This window comes from Rhipicephalus microplus, chromosome 2 (genome assembly GCF_043290135.1).
Source record: "Rhipicephalus microplus isolate Deutch F79 chromosome 2, USDA_Rmic, whole genome shotgun sequence".
In the NCBI taxonomy this organism is placed as follows: Eukaryota; Metazoa; Arthropoda; class Arachnida; order Ixodida; family Ixodidae; genus Rhipicephalus; species Rhipicephalus microplus.
The window spans coordinates 230,577,937-230,594,405 of NC_134701.1; positions in this window are offsets into that span (position 1 = coordinate 230,577,937).

Here is a 16,469-nt window from a genome sequence, read left to right on the forward strand (position 1 = left end):
TTTGGATGCTTGTTTTCTTTTTTTTATCGTTGACCTCTCGGCGCTTCGTCGCGAGAATCCGGCGGCGCGCCCTTTTTGAGCGCTCGTTGTGACATTGCCCCCCACTTTAAGAATATTATCTCATAATATTCAAAACCACACAAACGAGCGCGAACAGTCCCCACACTCTCAAAGACTAACATAGTCCGTCGCTCATAACACGTCACATTCACAATAGATCACTCAGTACAATTGTACATTGTCATTCAATCTCACAACACATGAAATATAACCACAGGTACATGAGTTCAACACTCCATCACATACTTCAAGCAATACAAATGTGCAAAGGTCTGTCTTTACCACAATTGTACCATACTATACATCATATCACCGTAACAGAAATTTTGATTCACTCGACATACAGTTGTGAAGCAGGACAACATCCACATTAGCTTAACATATAGCACTGTCAAAGACATTTCGATTCATCCTCAACACTTATCCCGTGTACTTAAAGCTGCGCTTGCGTTCCTTCTTGTGGTGCTCGCTTGACCTCTTCTTGTTTTTCCTCGTTCTTTTTTGGTGAGCCCTTTCCAACAACGGTATCTGAGGCGGCGTCTCAGCCATCGTTGTCACTTTCGACACCGTTAACGGGTCATAACATTCAACGGGTCCTGTCTGTTTATTTGCCAGCTTGTTCATGTCACGGCATTGGGCTTGGATGGCTGACTCCGTCACCTTTACATTGTCGGTCAGTTGAGATCGAGCCGACGTAAGTCCAGCTGCCCAGCACGTAAACTCATTCAACACGATCATCTTCTCATTCACTGTCTCTCGCGCCCAGGCTTCACCTTGGGCTTGGGTGAAATCCTTCACAGGATTGTTCTACGCTGAATCTCACGGTCCCTGTGTCAGCGGGGGCTCCATCTTTGGGTCTTCCCCCAAACATTCTGGATCATTCGGCTCTCGCGCCCCGTCGATGTTTCCGATGACGAGGTCGTACAGGGGGGTCGTCATGCATAGAGATATCCTTCCCGCTGAAGTACGGGGTTTCAACCTCAATTTCTGCTTCGGGAAGCATCCGAACCGTAATGTCAATTAGGCAAACCGGTTTCGTTCTGCCTGTCAACTCACTTTCCCGTACGAAATTTCTCCGCACGATAACCGTTGTTACGACGCGCGCCTCCGACGACGTTACGAAGGGCGCTGTGAATCTCACTGTTGCAACCACTGTTTCGAAAGACGGCGACGCCAACACGGTCCCGAAGGCGCCACTGCTTCGAATTCCACCGGGAAGGTCACCAGCCGTTTGATAGCGTAGGTTTCTCAGCTCGCGACTGCTTCTGCGCAGAGCTGATAGACGAGCGGACGAGACGACGGTGAGTTAAACAAGGTTTATGTACAGCATATATACAGAGGCGTTACAAATTCGCCACTGGGGCCGACAGAGACGCGAAGAGCCGCGCTCTTCTCTCTAACCCATAGCTCTACTCTCAAATGGGTCTGCTGTCAAAGGGGTCTGCTCTCGACGCGCCACAGGGCTTCTCTTATATGCACCGGGTCCAACGCATATGTCCAACCAGAAGCACCGCTGGTCGCGAGGTCAGAATCCTCCAATGAGGTCGCCGCTGGGCCGCGTCCTTCTTTCTCATCGAATCTGGAGAGGCTGCGCTGCAGGTGGCTGCACCCAAGGACGAATGACGTCGCCGCGCATTGCGTCAGCCGCCAGACAGGAAGACGCCGGTTGTTTACTCGACGGGCTTGCTTGCTGAGGTGACTCACTGCACGTGCACGCCAGAAAGGCACCGTCTCCTGTTGACGCCGTTGAGTTGTTCGCGTCAGGCGGACTCACGGGCTGGCTTCGACACAGATTGCCCTTTTCAGAGGCACGGACGTTTGCTGCGGACTCGCAGGCATAACACCGTGGAGCTACCGGTATCTCTTAACACCGTAACCTTTTTGCCCGCAACTTTTCCAGGCAGCGTTGGCATTCCCTTCGTAACAACGGTTGGCTGTTTTGTCATTATAGCACCCACAATAGGAAGTTTCTCTCCATTTTTTCAACTCTACGAATTCGTTGGTGACGTTATCAACGGTTTTCGGTGCCACTTGCGCACAGGATACCTGGTGAGTTTGACTCGCTCCGTTACGACATGCGTCTGCCTTGTGCCCAGTCTGACCACATTTGAAACATTTTACAATCGTAGGCCTCGTGAAGTTAGTTCGGCAGTTGTTAGCACGGTGACCCACTCGGTTACACAGAAAACATCGCGGAATGCTCTCCGGTGCACGCTTCTTTTCTTCGGGAGACGATTTCGAATCTTCGGGACACTCCTTCTTGACCTTGGCTAGATTAGTTCCACCTTGCGCTTCCAAGAATTGATCAGCCAATTCAAGCATGCCTTCAAGTGACTCAGCCTTCCTCTCTTTCAAGTACAGCGACAGGTTTGGGTGGCAACTAGTAAGAAATTGCTCTCTAATAAGGAGCTCTCTAAGCTCATCGTACTCCTGTGCTGTCCCTGAAAATTCAATCCATCTGTTGAAATAATGGCTAAGTCGGGCAGCGTACTGCGTAGCCGTCTCCCCATCAGCTGGCTTTCCTGTCCGAAATCTGTCCCGGAATCCTTCCACAGTAAATTTAAATCGCTTCAGCAAAGCAGCTTTCACATTTGCATAGTTGACTGCATCAGTCGGCGTCAGCCTACCGTACACACTGAGCGCTTCACCACTCAAGCAAGAACTCAAAGCAGTTGCCCATTGATGTTCCGGCCAATTCTGGCTCCTCGCAATCGTCTCAAATCGGTGAAGGTACGCGTCAAGGTCGTCCTTCCTTTCATCAAACGCTACGAGAAGCTTGCTTGGGTTCAAGCAGAAGCCGTGGTCCTCCCGTTCGCTGCTTTCAACTCTAGCTTGGACCGGAGTTTCACTTCGCTGTTGCAAAGGGAGCCACTCGAGTTCTATCTCGTGCTGTCGCTGCCGTTCTCTTTCCTCTCTTTCTTCTTTCAGCTGACGCTCCTTTGCCTCTCTTTCTTCTCTCGCCCTCTCAGCGGCCAGCTTTTCTCTCTCCAGCTCCAACTTCAGTTGCTGCTTTCTTTCTTCTTTCAGCTGTCGCTCCTTTGCTTCTCTTCTTTCGGCTGTCGCTCCTTTGCCCCTCTTTCTTCTTTCTCTCTCTCAGCTGCCAACCTCTCTCTCTCCAACTCAGCTGCTTTTTCTTTCTTGGCTCTCTTAGCTGCCAACCTCTCTCGCTCCACCGCCTTTTTCTCCTTCTGGCTTACCCACTTCCGTAGTTCGGCGCCAGAAAAACCCATCTTCTCATCAAGAGCTACTAACTTTTCGAGATCCCTTGTGTCTCGCAAATAAATCCTTGCCGCGTGAAAAAAATATCTGCCTAAATCAGTCTATCGGAACACTCTCCTGCACTCGTTAACGAGAACACTGAGCAACACACAAAATCGTTCCGATAGCAGTATCAACAACTCGAGGCTCTTTCTCACTACTTTGGACACACTGTGCACCAAAAGGTCCTCGTCGCAAACGCCAGAATAATTGTCACAGGTCCCGTTAATTAGAGAGGCGATCGCCGGGCTGATTCCAAGGGCCGAAGTATCGGCCCCCCGAACCGCACCACGAAAGCGTGGACAATTTAGAAGTGGTCCTATTTGGCGCACCAGCCGACGCCGGCTGTGGCCCAAAGAACAAGTCAGAGCCGAGAGTTGATAAACAAAACAAAATTATATTCTCAATAATGGCAGATCCAAAACAATACACAAGCATGCACACTCCACAATAGTTGAGTACAATATGTCACCAATCAAACAACGTACTACACAGAACAATCAGCCACACTCGAAACAACGGACACAGACAACAATACGCACTACAATGCAGTCGCATGCATTGAACAACCAAGACACTTAAAGACTAAAGAGTTAGAAAACTTATTCAGTCCAAAGTTCTTGGAACAAAAGTCTGAATGATACTCTTCCGAGAATCACTCACTCAAAGTCCCGCGTTGTTGTCGTTCCGCTGCCCCCGAAGTTTCTCTTCCAGGAAACCTCTGTCGTTCCGCTGCCCCCGAGGTTTCTCTTCCAGGAAACCTCACGTCTTCACTTGGCCGCTCTCCAAGCTTCAAACTTCTTCGCCGGAAACACGTCGGCTTCACACACGCAGCTGCTGCCACGCGTCTTCGCTCGATAGCGGTAAACATACACTCTTGCCTGTAGCTCGAGTCGTCACCCCTCAGGTGGAAATCATCTTCTTCTCCTGGTTTGTCTCTACGGACAAAACCTTCGCCGACTACACGGCAGAATCCCTACACGCTCTGGCGCTAACTTCCGTCTTCTCATGATCTCTCATCTCGGCTGCTCGATGAGAGCAGCCGAGATGAGACCAGAAAGTTCCTCCGCGCGAGATCCCAGAAAGTTCTCATCATTTCGTCGGCGCGATGCGCAGCGAATGCTGAGGGAAAGGGCGAGACGGTTCGAAGGCCGTCCCGCGACGCATGACGCAACCCGGCATCACCCCGCCCCTTTCCATCTAGAACATTCGAGGCCTTGCTCGGGTGCCGATGAGAGGAGGTTCGTCGGCGAACCCCCACTTCCGAGGGGAGAAGGACGCGCGCCCGGGGAGTCTTTGGATGCTTGTTTTCTTTTTTTTTATGGTTGACCTCTCGGCGCTTCGTCGCGAGAATCCGGCGGCACGCCCTTTTTGAGCGCTCGTTTTGTGGCAGTGGGCACGCAGGTTTGAATCTCGCCTCGCAAAAAAGTTTTTCTTTTAAAATTCTCTTTTCTTTCTCTTTCTCTTACTCTCTCAACCCGTTGTCTCGCCCATCAGAGTTATTGCATCTCGTGTCGGAGAAGTCGGCGCATGGGGAAGTAGCAGAGAGAGAGAGAGAAAGCAAGCAGAGGAAAAGCAGGAAGGTTAACTTGAGCGTAAGCTTTGCTACCATACACCGGCGATAAGGGAAATGGCGACAAAAAACATAAAGAGAGGAGGCATGCTGGGAGCACTGCATGTACAAAGAAGTACAGCCAGTCGGTCGCTGAGGCTGGAGCTTCTCTGACCTACACACGTCTTCAGCGTTCAGACATGCGACTAGGAAATTGCGGCCTTGGAGAGGGTCGTGGGTGATCCGTGGTGAAAAATGTTTCTGTAAGCCCATTGCAGCCCAATAAAAACGCATTTCCTTAGGTGCTCAAAATCATCTACAGACCCCCCACCCCTCTCCACTACAGCGTATCTTATGGACCTATTTGCTATAAGACATCAAACATAATCCAAGTTTCATTGGGTTTGGTCAGACCTTGAATCACGATGATCACAGTACACGACACAGCTTACGCGTGCGCGGTGAACTGAACACCTGCAGTTGCATCGTTCGCCCTTGTGCACTTCTTCCTTCCCTGATCCGGTTGGAGCGATGAAAAATGCGATCGGTGGTGGTCGCTTGTTCTCGGTTCGCTTATTCAGCTACTTCGACGTATGAAACTAGGACGTGAACTCAACATATGAAACAAACGAGAATTCACGTGTCGTTCTTTCGGCTGTGCGTTGAGTTGATTGCAGGCTTTTTATGCGCGCACGCCGTCCACGAAGCGCAGTCACAGTTCACTGACACCGCCCGCTTCAAAGGCGGACCAGATGCGGCCCCGTGGCAGTTTCGCCGTCTCCCAGTTATCCCGCTTTCATGGACGATGATACATCTGCTGCGGACTGAATCAGCTCCGTGCGTGCACTTATCCACGTGATGCTGCACTGCGTGCCATATAGGTACACTGAGCGTGACTTCACAAAAGAAAGCACCGCGTGCGCGCGCACAAATTAATCCGCGCGCCATTGCCAGAACCCCCCTCACTTCGTCCCGGCATGCAACAGAGGCAGCTGGTGCACGGACCGAATTCGTAGGGCTAATGACTCGGTCGCGAAAGATGGAGAAAGGGGAAGGGTCGTCCAGGGTGCGCCGCTTGGTCTGCAGTCACTAGTCGCGCTCGCCTACACCAGAGCGTGTGCGGCAGTTAGTACAGCGCGCCAAGGGGGCGACTCGCTTCGGCGAGACGGCACATTGCCTCTACGCGAACGCCAGACAACGTACAACACGCGTGTATACGGGCTCGCTACCAGGGCCGGCCGTGGTCAAGCCCTCGGTATTATCCTCGTGACCTCGACGGGATGGAACGACCCCCCTCCGAACGGCGCTCGCTCGCACGAACCCTCCTCCCAGCCCCTTCGCTTCGCCGGCTTCTTATTTAGCGGTGCCCGAGACGACGACAAGTGTCCGGCGCCGCGCTTGAGCGAGTGCCCGACGTTGTGCACGCAGGTGCCATACCGTCTCCTCTCTGGCGAGGCGCGTTGCCCCCACCGTGTATACACCTCTTGTATGTACTCATTTCATTCGCAACGCCATGTCGTGTATGCGGCGGACCTCGCTCCACACTCGAGGCACTGTACACGCATGGAAGGATTGCTGCATGGTGAGCCATTCAGGCTGCTCTGCTACGGTCGGGGTGTCGAGAACTGTGACCCTGCGGACCCTTTCTTTTTCCAACTCGCGTGGGAGGCGGAATAGAGAGCACGCCGAGGCTTGTACAGCGTCACGTTCGTTATAGTCGTACGCTATACGGGATGCGGGCAGCCCGGCACTGTTAATTGAATTCCGCGGGCACGCACTGACATCATTCATGTGGGCTTCGTACATTGCCGTAGTGTACAGATCCATGGAGCAGAAAAAAAACATGCTAAACTAAACACAGGACCATCTTAAATCAACAAAGATTGTGTGCCAGATAACTTAAAGAAAAAAAAACAACTTTTATTTCTAGACGGTGACCTTTTGACCAGATCAACGTGCTTTGACAATGACCATCTTCAGAGGGGCATTTCGAGCGCTGTGTATTATCTTTGTAACGCTATCATGGCGTTCAAATTTAGGTCAGGTGCCAGGCGGCGATGTACAGCTCCGATGTACCGATAGATGCGTGTCACTTTGAAAATTAGGATTGTGTTTTTTTCTACGTCGAAACCACTATCTGATTACGGGGCGCGTCATAGCGGAAGGGGGAGGGGGGGACTCTGAACTAATTTTTGCCAGCAGCCGCCTAATCCTAAGTGCGCGGACATTTTTGCATGACGCCCCTTCGAAATGCGGCCACGGCGCCAGTAACTCCTATCCGCAGCCCACGCCTTCATGCAACACATATATGAACTTACGGAAGTTGGTGAGCTTGGAATACACCACCGATCTCAGGCATACGAGAACGAAGCAATTAGGCGTGCCAATACCAAGTGCTGAAGATAAGAAGACCATACTGTAAATCACTATGGGAAAACAGATATGCGCAAGAAGAAAAAAAGAAGTATCACTGCTCTGGACGTAGAAACCAGATACCATCTAATTTTATTTTTTCTGTACCACCGAAGAAAACGCGAGAAGTCTCACCACACAGTCGTTGGTAAAGCAGTCGTATATAATCCAGTGTAACGTCGCACCACGGTCGCAACTGTAAACGTCCCGCCGAACGCACTCAGCCAATCTCTTTCGCTGAACTGGCGTTATCGCGAACGCTTTCTGAAACCCGAGCCAGGCACGGCCGCTTCATCCGCGGGCACCACCCTTACTTATCTCTGATCGCTAAAAGCAGTACCATCCTCACCGCAGTAGAATAGCCGATTGAATAAATTATGAAATTAATTTCTGGAAGGAAATTTATACACGACAGACAAGTGCAGAAATTGGTGTTCTGCCACCACTCGACAGAATGTCCTATGTCCCGGTACAACAGACAACAACACTGATGCAGCCTAAAACAGCGAAGCCCTCCGCGCGGTCTGCGTTGCTCAGCTATACACCTGTAGCACCAACTCTGGGTCATCCAGAGAGCCAAGAAAGCAAACAAGGGCCAGCAACCCTTGACCGAAGCCTAGGCAGGTTCCAGGCCAATTCTACCAATTAGCAAGGTGGAAGGGGGGAACCTAATAAAGTTCTTTGGGGAACCATTATGTTCTTTGAGCCCCGCCGCGGTGGTCTAGTGGCTAAGGTACTCGGCTGCTGACCCGCAGGGCACGGGTTCGAATCCCGGCTGCGGCGGCTGCATTTCCGATGGAGGCGGAAATGTTGTAGGCCCGTGTGCTCAGATTTGGGTGCACGTTAAAGAACCCCAGGTGGTCTAAATTTCCGGAGCCCTCCACTACGGCGTCTCTCATAATCATATAGTGGTTTTGGGACGTTAAACCCCACATATCAATCAATCAATCATTATGTTCTTTGATCTCATCTGAAAAAAAAAAGTTCGGCAGATCCCATTGTACCTTGGGTGTCGACGTTATGCGATGCATGCGAGAGGAAGGTGACCGTGTTATAATTTTCTATTGAGCCACACGTCATAAAATGACGCTAAATATATGTATGAATGTTGCACGCATATACATATGTTGAAGAGTTGCAGGTGTTTATATAACCAGTTGTTTGCACTTGCGCAATGATGCCAACAGAAAAATGGGTATTGGCAACACCAGAAGCAAGCTGTTATGATGCGCTGGAGCTCGCGAGGATGGCAGCCTTCACTGTAAACCAAATTACACCCATATAGGTGTTTTATAGTGTCTATAACTCACACCCCAACACCCCACGAAATGGGTGTATCAAGCAGGGCTACACCTATATCGTGGGGCGGATTTCCGAATTTACACCCTATGGCACAAACATTTTTTTCGGGTGGAAAGACAAATGTACACCCAAGTGGCCTTAAGGGAGTGAGGGTGTAAAAGCGAATGTACCCAAGTAATCTTAAGGGCGTAAGGGTGTTATATTGCTATGACACCCTAACACCCTTAAAAAACAAAAGTAGTGTAGGGGTGTAATTGCTCAAACAGCAAAAAGGGTGTGGGGGTGTTCATGCTGAATAATGCCCCAACACCCATGCAAAAAATACCATAATTCGAAAGTTACCCCTTTCCAGTAAGCCCCTGTGGAAGCATGTGAAAGCTTACCCTTTAGCTAGATCTTTCATGTGCAGATGTCCTATTGTAGTGGCTCCTGCCACAGTGTGGTAATCCTGGCCTTAGAACAGCTTTTATGGTGCATATATGAAGCACGGCATATAACACGTAATCCTAGCTTAATGCAAAGGCATCACTCAAAATGAGCTGCCACACATAACACAACGTTCACAAAGTCATGCCATTGTGCAAAACAAAATCAAGCTTTATTTTATTAGGCACAGAGAACATACAGGATTCAGAGACAAATTCTATCTTAATCAAAAGCCTTTTTCAATTGTGTAAAGCAGAATGCCATTTGCTACAAAAGAAGACCGGAAATCAGACGTCAATGGTACGGCATGGAGCTCTAACGACCAATGAATGCATATCAAATACAACAAAAGAGCCTTTATTTGCACTTAAAAATGAAGAACTAATTTTAACATGCTTCAATGCAGCACAAAAGCACAGTGCAGTGAAGCATACAAACAGCAGGAAGAGTAGTGCAGTGCAGCATGCCTTGTTTCTCCAATATACTGAAGTAATATATCAATGCACACTACAATTACCACAATGATATGCCACAGTTTGCATGTGTTTTGGCATGCCTTATGCATATTATGCAAGGCTAGTGGTATTCTAATGAATGTAATGACAAAACAGTCTTAAAATGGCATTTTCATTTCACAATAACCCTTGTGTGTTCAGACATTCAGAATACTGGGGAAACAATAATACAGGAGTGAAAACAATAGGCAAAATTACAATAGCTTAACAGTGTCACCAGATACTAACCACGCAGAATAATTGATTTAAAAATGTAAAATATCAAGCGCATCACATAATATGTCCCCCTGAAAGAATGCAACATCAAAGAACATAAAATGGGCACACAAAAGCAGGGTGAAAGAGCAACCACTTACAGCTAGCAGAGGTGGAGCAGCCAAGCTATCATCTGGAGCAATATTTTGGAGCATCATATCTTGCTTTTCTAGGGAGAAAATCTAAATTTGGAGCAGGTTTCAGGAAAAACAAACACAGCATTTTTGAGCTTGAAATTTCAAAGTTACAGCATTGATTGATAGGTGCAGTTTAACGTCCCCAAACCACCATATGGTTGTGAGAAACGTCGTAGTGGAGGGCTCCGGAAATTTTAAACACCTGGGGTTCTTTAACGTGCACCCAAATCTGAGCACACGGGCCTAATGCGTTTCTGCCTCAATCGGAAGTGCAGACATCGCATCCATGATTCGATCCCACGACCTGGAGGTCAGCAGCCGTGTACCATAGCCCCTAGACCACCGCGGTGGGGCTCCAAATTTACAGTAGTACAACAAATTATACTGAATCACACACACAAAAAAGTTATGTAGAAATTATTTGACATACGCTAATTCATTCAAAATACACGAGAGTGCAGCTATTTCAACAAAAGCACTCTTGAACTGTCCCACAGTGCAAACAATGCTATCCTCCCTATATACGAATGCTCCTCCACTCGAATCTCATCCTTCACTTGTACTAGCCGAGCACAGCGCCACCGCTTGTCTAAAAATGACGCTGCGTTTCTTGAGAATCGCAGCAGATTATCCCTGATATTGAGTGACTTGCTCTGCCCAGAGACTGCGCTGGAATCAATTTTCTCAAGTCAAGGTGAAGCATTTAGTGAAGGGACGTTCTAAAATACGGGTGTAAAACTCGCAGTAGCATTTGGTGAGCCTGTCCAACTGTTTGACAGGCGACCCAGAAATTCCAGATATTTGTAAAGGAGGAGCTCAAGGGGGTGGGGAAAAGAAAAAAAGTGGCATAAGATTTTCTTTATCGTCGCTTAAGGCTGCAAAAATTTCATAAATCACTCGGAAAGACGGCCAGCACTTATACTAGTACTCGTTATTGAATGGCATCTGCATGGCAGAGTAATATAGGGACAAAAATATTTTGTGTCCTGTAAATCAAAAAGCACTTTTCCGCAGAGCGAAAGCGTATTCTGGCAAAAGCGACTTAAAAGGCGTTATGGACGTCATAAAAAGGGGGGGTAGAACTTTCTTTTAAACCGTTCTACTCTTTTCTTTTGCTGTGAGGTTAGAATATAGTCAATTAAAAGTTATAATTACGGTTGGCACATCTGTATTAAATTGGATGATGATGACCTCGCCTCGATGGTTTAGTCGCCAAAGTACTCAGCTGCATTTTTCATGCAGGGGGAAATGCTGTAGGCCCATTTCCTTAGATTTGGGTGCACAAGAACCCCAGGCGGCCGAAATTTCTGGAGACCTCCCCTAAAGCGTCTCATAATCAAATGGTGGCTTTAGGACATTAAACTGCACACATCAATCAATTGGATGGTGATGCACAAACTTAAGTTGAATAATGGATCTTATGTTTCTTGATAAAATTAACAATACTGAGAAATAATTGAGGCTGGTTGGGCACTTCATAATGGTTTTGTGCAAAATTAGGAAATTGTATTCAATTGACACAATTGGCACGGCTGCTGTTCTCTTGAACATGCAAATATGAATACGAAAATATCATGTAATATTTTGCTACAGACATTAAACATGTGCTGTGAATAGACATGAATGCCTGAATTGAATAGTCAATTTCAGGTCAAAACCACGACCGCACAAAGAAAACACATGAACAGGACGGGTGCTCACTAGCAGCTGTTTGTACCTTATATTCATTATATACTATATATTCATACGTACAACCTTAAAAAGGTGGCGAGCCGGCATGAAGTACTGATTGTGTTCGTGCCCCTAACAAACTAGCAAAATTGCGCCGGTGCATTGCTGAAAATCATGCTGAGCAGCTGAAAGGCTGTAAAAAGAAGCATGCGTGGCCATTCACGAAGTCTGCCACTGAAGTGGTTTACAAAATACCCCTATCGTGCAGAAAGACACATGTTAGCCAGACGACGAGGCGCTGCGTCAATGATCGAGCGAGGGAACACGCCCTTACGGCAAAGAATAACGACGGTGCCCGTTCAAGGGCACATGTCACTTAATGTGGATTCACACCAAGAGCCCTTTTGATGAGCTTTCACAAAAGAAAAGGGGTATGAATTACGTTAGCAAAACTTCACTCATCATGTATGAGCTGGAAGCACGGTATCTAGCGATCATGTGTCCTATAGCGCGATTAGGTAAGGCACGGCCGGAGTAGGTTGCACAAGCGTTGACAAAAAGTGGGTTTATATCAGCCTATTTCCTCAAGAAATAAACAATTGCAAATGAGTGCCCAATCCGTTTATGTGTTTTCTTCGTTTGTGTGGTTGTCATTTTGGCACAAAATTGACAAATATTTAATGCAAACATGCACCAACTATCCCAACAGCAAGTTCTACTACATATTGATGCTACTGCTGCACATGTAAACAACAATAGCTGTGCAGTTAGTTCCCTTAGAACTGTGAAAAAAGCGGCACTATACAGTGCCTCCGAGGAGGCACTTTCAGTATATTTTTTGGTAAACAAAGGGCTTAATAAGCATAGGACTTTTTTCTGTGTTCATGACACACTGTTAGGGTGATTTCATGCTAAACGCCCAGCCGCTTTGGCGACCATCTCAAACGAATTCGAAAAATATTGTGCTGATTAACTGTATTGAAAGCAGTGAAACGGTAGGATATTTCGGAGAGAAAAAATGTTTGGTCGCAAGGTTGCCGTCGGAACTTTCCGGGATGTCGTTTGGGTGTGTGTGAAAAAATTTATTTTAAAAGTACGTTCTATACCAAACTTGGTCTACATGTTGAGTAAAGGTTCTTGTGTAAGGTGTCTGAAGCTCAGTAATATTATTGCAACTATACTGGCACATATGCTTCTAAGAATTTATCCAAAATGTGCTATGTTTGCAATTTTTTTTATTGCAATACTGCAGTTTGTATGAATATCTGTGTAGTGAATACCTACTTCACGCAAGGTATATTTTGAGAAAAAAATATTTGAGACTTATCAAGCTGGTAAACTTTATGAGAAAAATTCATAAATTCTACAAAATCGTAATTTTTGATCATATTCAGATGCGATTTACGCCAAGTGGTGGCTTAACTAAAAATTACCTTCATACATAAATTGAAAGCAAATGAACACTTCTTTTCATATACTATCATTGAATTTTTTGTTTTAAGGAAGAAAATATTTTTTTAGCATTGCCATTGGTGCCTATCTTCCCATTTCGTCATATGACAGCTGCCACCTTGAAATTTCCTATTTTCATCAATGGGAAAGTTCAAAACTTATTTTCTTCTTTAAAACAAAAAAATGTAATAATAACAACTGGCACATGAAAATACCTTTTTTCCCTTTCGATTCAGGTTTGAAGGTCATATTAATTTGGATGCAAATCGGGTCTCAATATAAACGAAAATGACGATTCTGCGAAACTCGTAATTTTTTCTTGTCATGTTTAGCAGCTTAAGAAGTCTCATAATATTATTTCCTCAAAATATACCTTTTGTGTAGTTAGTATTCATTAGTCAGACATTCATAACACATGTTGGCTAAGTTCTTGTAGGCGTAGTAGACGAAGAAAGTGCTTAACAGCGCAAATGACAAGCAAGAAAAGATGAGACGAGAACAGAGCCCTGAATAAACAACCAAAGCTTATTGCAAACCAACTGCAATATACAGAAAACAGAATCTGCGCATAACCACGGATTATAAGCAGAATTGCACATACATGCACCATACGGCCTACCTTATCGACAACCGGTCATATAAGGGGACCCCAGATAACTAACTTCACAGCAGTTAAAAAAATTGAGGGTGCGCTAAGACAGGAAGCGCCAAGTTCTTGAATATAGAAAGCTTCACTAATCTCGTGCTCGCGCCAATTTTTATATCCCCCCGTAATCAAACACTTGTCAAGAATTGGCTGTCAACAAGACTTATTACAATGGTCTACCAAGTGGCTGGGAAGGAAACCTTTTAGAGAGTTAGCGTGCTCCCTCAACCGATCTTTCATGCATCGCCCTGTTTGGCCGGTGTCCACAGGTAAATAATATCTTGTAGAGAATAGCTAAAACACATTCAACATGGTACATAGCGTGTTTCTTAGTGCATGCTTCTTTCTCAGGTCCTTCGCTGTTGACCCTGTGACATAGGCCAGCGAGCTTGTCGCGTGCGCACAACGCAACTCTTGCACCTATTTTTCCAGCGACCTTCTTTAGCCCATGGGAAACTTCGTGTACGTAGGGAATAACAGCCTTGCTAGAATGAGGCTTGTTGAGTTAGCTCTTGCTTTGTGTCTCATCAGGCAATCTTAGTGACGTTAGGAGAGTCTCGGCAATAGAGGTTAGCAGGGGATTAAAAAAGCCTGCTTGTTGAAGGCAGTGAACTTAGAACGAGAAACTGCACTCTATCTGGCGGTGACAAGAGTCAGTTAGAATTGCCTTTAGGCAGGAAAAAGCGGTGCTTCGCTTGACTAGCTTAGAATTAGTGGACGTAAAAAGAAGGCTTTTTCTTGAGAAACGTTCGCACCGCCAATATACATGGTCAACCAAAAAACCATTTTCAAGTCAAGGCATCGTAACTTGTCGTCATGAATCGAACTCCGACTTTAATTCCAGTTGCATCATTTCACGCCAAAAAATGTCAAATATCTCACCGGTGCAGATGTGTGCAATGGCTCAAGTTTAGTACCGGTTCTTTGTGACTTTTTACTCGCGCGGTATGAAAGAAGTCTCATGGCTAACTTTGATCACATGAGTACAGTTAAAGTGTTCGACTACGTTGACAACTTTTTAGTGCTTTACCGCATCGATCAATCTGACCCTCGGCGAACCACCGATGAGATATTTGAAGTTTTTGGGTGTGAAATGAAGAAACTAGAAATAACGTCGGAGTTTATTTCTGACGACAAGCTACGATGTCTAGAATTAGAAATGCTTTTTTTTTGTTCATCATGTATGTTGGCGGTACGAGTCATTCTCAAGAAAGAACCTCCTTTTTACGTCCGCCCATTCTAAGCTGGTCAAGTGAAGCATCGCTTTTTCCTGCCTAAAGGCAATTTTAACTGGCTCTTGTCACCGCCAGATAGAGTGCAGTTTCTCGCTCCAAGTTCACTGCCTTCAACAAGAAGGCTTTTCTAATCCCGAGCTAACTTCCATTGCCGAGACTCTCCTAACGTCACTAAGAGTGGTTGATAAGAGACAAAGCAACAGCTAACTCAACAAGCCTCATTCTAGCAAGGCTATTATTCCCTACATACACGAAGTTTCCCAAAGGCTAAAGAAGGTCACTGGCAAAATAGGTGTAAGATTTGTGTTCTGCGCACGCGATAAACTCGCTGGGCTATGTCACAGGGTCAAAAGCGAAGGACCTAAGAAAGAAGAATGCACTAAGAAACACGCTACGTGCCATCTTGAATGTGTTTTAGCGATTCTTTACAAGATATTTTTTTACTTTTGAGCATGGTTACATTGGCCAAACAGGGCAATGCATGATTGATCGGTTGAGGGGGTACGCTAACTCTTTGAAAAGTTTCCTTCCCAGCCACTTGGCAGACCATTGTAATAAGTCTTGTTGTCAGCCAATTCTCGACAAGTGTTTGATCACGGGGGATATAAAAATCGGCGCGAGCACGAGATTAGTGAAGCTTTCTATATTCAACAACTTGGTGCTTCCTGTGTTAGCGTACCCTCAATTTTTCTTAACTGCTGTGAAGTTAGTTATCTTGGGTCCATTTACATGACCGGTTGTTGATAAGGTAGGCTGTATGGTGCATGTATGTGCGATTCTGCTTATGGTGCGTGGTTATGCGCAGATTCTGTTTTCTATATATTGCAGTTGGTTTGCAATAAACTTTGATTGTTTGTTCAGGGCTCTGTTCTCGTTTCTTCTTTCCCTTCTTGTCCTTTGCACTGTCAAGCACTTTCTTTGTCTACCATACAGCACCAACCAGTCGTATCAAGCACATTGTTAGTCTTGGAGGCGTATGTGCCAGTGAAATTGCACTAATATTACTGCGCTTCAAACACTTTACACATGAACTTGTACTTAACATGTAGACAAATTTCGGTATCGAAGCAATGAGCAGTACTTTTAAACTACCTTCCCACAAACCACACTGAAACGATATTCCAGTAAGTTCAGAAGACAACTACGTGACCGAAAATTTTTTTTCTTTTGAAATTATTTTACTGTTTCACTGTTTTCAATGCAGTAAATCATCACAATTTTTTTTATACATTTGATATGGTCGCTAAAATAGGTGGGATGTTTGGCGTGGATTGACCCCATTAGTGGATCAACCTTTCAAGCTGGCGACATGTAGGCCATCTCCAGTTCTTCATACAACTGTAACATTATGCATTGTACACAGTTTTCTACAGGCACTGCTGTTGATCTGATGGCAAACTGATACTTATATTGAAAATATAAATAGATATATAGGACACATAGCTTGAGATGAAGCCTTTCCCATCAGAGGAATGTTCCTAAAATGTACAAGATATTTGGTGCACCCTATGAGTAGCGTCCACCACTGCTGCGACCCTTTGAGTGAGG